Source organism: Berghia stephanieae, chromosome 6 (genome assembly GCF_034508935.2).
Source record: "Berghia stephanieae isolate SIO BIC M18660-M18661 chromosome 6, UCSD_Bste_1.3, whole genome shotgun sequence".
NCBI lineage: Eukaryota > Metazoa > Mollusca > Gastropoda > Nudibranchia > Aeolidiidae > Berghia > Berghia stephanieae.
The window spans coordinates 49,845,582-49,850,016 of record NC_088365.1 but is presented as its reverse complement, the minus strand read 5'-3'; the positions used below and the strand labels follow the sequence as shown (position 1 = coordinate 49,850,016).

At 39.1% G+C, this 4,435-nt stretch overlaps 1 long non-coding RNA gene across 1 annotated transcript in view; it reads left to right on the top strand.

Moving 5' to 3' along the window:
* The first annotated feature begins 652 nt into the window (after positions 1 to 652).
* Positions 653 to 4,435, top strand: part of LOC144975712 (uncharacterized) — a 7,799-nt gene continuing 4,016 nt past the window's right edge. The window contains exon 1 of the long non-coding RNA XR_013645969.1: positions 653 to 1,000. This is a non-coding gene — a long non-coding RNA (uncharacterized LOC144975712). The remainder of the gene's footprint in view (positions 1,001 to 4,435) is intronic.

Below are 4,435 nucleotides of genomic sequence, written 5' to 3'. Positions count from 1 at the left end.
ACGGGGAAGAATTTGAAGAATCGATCTTCGTGCAACTTAGTGACCTCTGTCTAAACAGATTTTGTTTTCTGTTGTAATTCTTTTAAACAATTAAAATGGTTGTCTATTTTGTTTAATAAACTCTTGTCCAAAGCGAATTCTATAGGATTACAGTCTCGCGGCCCTCTTTCTTTATCAATGAAACGTCCTGGTAAATGGCAATGCAGAAACTCGTGGCAAGTCTTAGAAATCGGTCTTGAATAAAATTAAATCATTTTAGGATATAGATAAAGCTTTTTACAAGCCGGCATCAAGTCTTTCTGTGACAGTTTTTCTGAGCCACCCTGTATAAAGAAAGGAAGAAATAATTAAATAAATATATAAACAAACAAATAAATAAATTAATTAATAAGTAAATAAATGTACACTTACATACTTGAATTGATATGATTCGACGTGTAATTATTTGCAAGTTTGATAACCTTAGGTGTTATGGGCTTATTGATGTCTCCAACCAAACCATTATATTTTCCATGACAACAATGTTAAATAAAGCCCATAATTGCCTTCAGTTATCATACCTGTTAGCAACATGTGCACCGGATTCAGCCGACATTCTTATTTCTGACCTCAACTGTTCAACCAGGAGTGATTGCTGGTCCTGTAGCTGGCGGCAAGTGTCCTATCCAAAGGGTAGCAAGCTATTGTCCGTTTAACGTTTTGGAAACAAAGATAAACTCTACAAGCCTTATGGCTCTAAAGGACTACCTATGTAGAAGTAGATGGCCAAGAACAATTAGAAAACATGCTATAATATCGTAAAGCACTTTTCGTTTAATCTTGTATGTATGTATAAGAAGTTTTTTTTTTCTTTATTTAAAGTTCATTCCTCTGCTAGTAAGTTGAAGTCCTGCTATACAACATGCAATTCTAAGTTACTTTTGACAAATGTCCAGAAATTTGCATTATATGGCAAAGGAACAAATTAAAGATTGTTTGAAACTCCAGGATTGTACGGGCCGTAAGTATGATCTTCTTCTTCTTCTTCTTCTTCTTCTTCTTCTCTTCTCATTTCTTTTCTTCTTCTTCTCTTCTTCTTCTCTTCTCTATCTCTCTTCTTCTCCTTCTTCTTCCTCTTCTCTCTCCCCTTCCTTCTCTCTTCTTCTCTTCTCTTCCTCCTCTCCTCTCCATCCGTCCTTCCTCCTCTCTCCTCTCCCTCCTACCTCTCCTCTTCTCCTCTCGCTTCTCTTCTTCCTCTTCTTCTTCTCTCTTCTTCTTCTTCTTCCTTCTCCTCTTCTTCTTCTTCTTCTCTCTTCTCCTCCTTCTTCTCCCCCTTCTTCCTTCTTCTTCTTCTCTTCTTCTCTTCTTCCTTCTTCTTCTCTTCTTCTCTCTTCTCTTCTTCTCTTCTTCTTCTCCTTCTCCTCCTCCTCCTTCCTCCTCCTCCTTCTTCTCTCTCTCTTCTCTCCTTCTTCTTCTTCTCTCTCCTTCCTCTCTCTCTTCTTCTTCTTCTTCTTCTCTCTCTCTTCTTCTTCCTCTTCTTCTCTTCTTCTCTCTCTTCTTCTTCTTCCTTCTTCTCTTCTTCTTCTTCTCTTCTTCTCTCTTCTTCTTCCTTCTTCTTCTCTCTTCTTCTCTTCTTCTTCTCTCCTTCTCCCTCTTCTCCCTTCTTCTTCCTTCTTCTTCTTCTTCTTCTCTTCTTCTTCTTCTTCTTCTTCTTCTTCTTCTTCTTCTTCTTCTTCTTCTTCTTCTTCTTCTCCTTCTCCTCCTCCTTCTCTCCTCCTCCTTCCTCCTTCTCCTCTCCTCCTCCTCCTCCTCCTTCTTCCTCTCCTTCTCTCTCTTTTTTCTCTTCTTCTTCTTCTTCTTCTTCTTCTTCTTCTTCTTCTTCTTCTTCTTCTTCTCTTCCTTCTTCTTCTTCTCTTCTCTTCTTCTTCTTCTTCTTCTTCTCTTCTTCTTCTTCTTCTTCTCCTCTCTTCTTCTTCTTCTTCTTCCTTCTTCTTCCTCCTTCTTCCTTCTCCTCTTCTTCTTCCTCTTCTCTTCCTTCCTTCTTCTTCTTCTTCTTCTTCTTCTTCTTCTTCTCTCTTCTCTTCTCTTCTTCTTCTTCTTCTTCTTCCTTCTCTTCTTCTTCTTCTTCTCTCTTCTTCTTCTTCAGACTTTAACCCTATTCGACCAGCTACCTCTCTTTGCACAAAGTTGCTCGCTGAGTGGCACTCGAACTATCTTCTCCTTCTCTTCTTCTTCTTCTTCTTCTTCTTTCTTCTTCTTCTTCTTTTTCTTCTTCTTCTTCTTCTTCTCCTTTCCTTTCCCACTCCCTTTCCTTCTCCTAGATCCTCACTCAGGTCATGGATCTGAATGTGGGATGGAATTTTGTTTCCAGACGAATCGGTTTTTTAGCTTGATTCCAGAGACAAACGAACTTTGTGCTATCTACATCGGCTATGTGCGGCTATATGGTCTTGTGGTATTACACTCGTTTTCGGATCGGAAGATCCTGGGTTCGACCCTCGCTCGGAGATAGTTGAGTCCTTGGATAAAGCTCTTTCCTCACATTCTCTCACCGTACCCAGGTGTAAAACGAGTACCTGGCCGTTAACAGCGTTGTCTCTGTCCGAAAAAAATTACAGGCGTCATGTCTTGTCCTAAATGTTAAATGTTGCTGTCGGACAGTGACCCCTTGTAAAGCGCTTTGAGCACATTTAGTGGCTATTGCCCTATATGAAAGTTTAATTTTTTTTTTTCACACCGAGGTGAACGTTTCAATGACGAAACCATCATTGAAGTAAGAAATTGAGGTTTTGGATCTGTATCGGAGTGGCGTGTGATAATTGGTAATAGAAAAACCGATTTAATAAGCATCAAACAAATATTCAACTCAGACCTCAAATCAGCAATATTCTTGAACCAATTGTCGTCCTATTTATTCGGAATCAGAATTAATCAGGTGGTGATATTTCATTTCGATAGCCCTCCAGCACAAAGACCTCGACAAATATCTGCTTTCCCAAACGATTCAAATGTAAGGGTGATAAACACTTGGCGAGCTGTGTCATTTGACATGAATCCCTTTTAACATTTGTGGGATTTTATGAAAAGAAAGTTATCCCGCCCCTTCCAGCATAAAAAACCCCAAGAAAGCTGTGCAAAATTCGATGAACTGTTCGACAGACTAAATACAATTAGAACTGATATACCTGCAAAACAGACAATCAGCTAATATCATCAATGAGGCAAATGGTTTGTCATTGATCAATTCTAAGGTGGACATACAAAATACTTAAGGGGGCAGGGTCACCAGGGGCACAGGCATGAGACAAAAAAATAGAGCTTTAAAGATACAGTCTTTCCCTTTGGATATAACATTAAAGAGTAATTTATCTATGATATAAATGTGTTTTTGTGTGTTTGTGTTGAGTATAATGTGAAAAATTGCATTTTTGTGATAATTTCAGATTTTCATTGATAGAAATGGAATACTCACCGCGCGCAAAGTTTTGTAAAAGATGTGCCTGACAGGGTTTCAAAACTTTGCCAGCATGTAAAAATGATGTTAATCTACAAAAGAGACCGGATATGATTGACCAATACAAATTTTCTTTTTTCGTACCTCATCAAAGTTACGCTTTTTCATTGGTATTTTTTCGCACTATTGGCAGATGATAAAATCAGATTTTACAAAGATAATATAATATCCATAGTTTATTCTATAGACAATGATAAGAAAAGTATATGGTCCAAATTTGAAAGTAATCGGTTGAAAAAGTTATCAAGCTCGCGGGGGCGCAAAATGCCATTTTTCGGAGAAAAAAATGATTGCGATTTTGTTCATCCTACCTTCAGTGAGCACCTTTGGAGTACGGATATCATTCTTTTCTTGCCTGGGTCTCTTCGACTGCCAATCTGGCATTACGTCTGACACGCTGTGCCTCGAGCGATGCTTCTGTGGTTCGCTTCCTGGTCTGCTTAATCCAATTGGCGTCGGTAATCCGGAAGAATTGCTCACTAAATAAACCGCAAGATATTTGCAATTTTTCTAAAACATCTCTCAATGACACCGTACCATCATTAAATATCAGCACTGCCAGTCCCACAGAGATTTCAACAGTTCTTAACCCGTGATATGACTCTTTTGGACAAATTTTCCATATCAAACTATTCAACGACTCGTTAGCATGTTGCGTAAACCCGTCAAGGCACTTCCGTAAAAGGTCGGGATGTGACAAGTCGCGGAAAACGGGCTTACACGCCTCCATAATCGCAGGTGATGGGCTATTGTCATGCGACCGTTTCGCATTCACCCCCTATACTTACACCATTTTTCATCGCATAGATTATGGTACGGCTTCTCATCCGTGGATAGCTTATGGAAATAAATGGCCCAAATTGCTTTTCGCATACCACTCAAGTCATGTTTATTGGCACGGATAGCATTGCCGTAACAAGTTTGTTTTTCATCTATCACTTT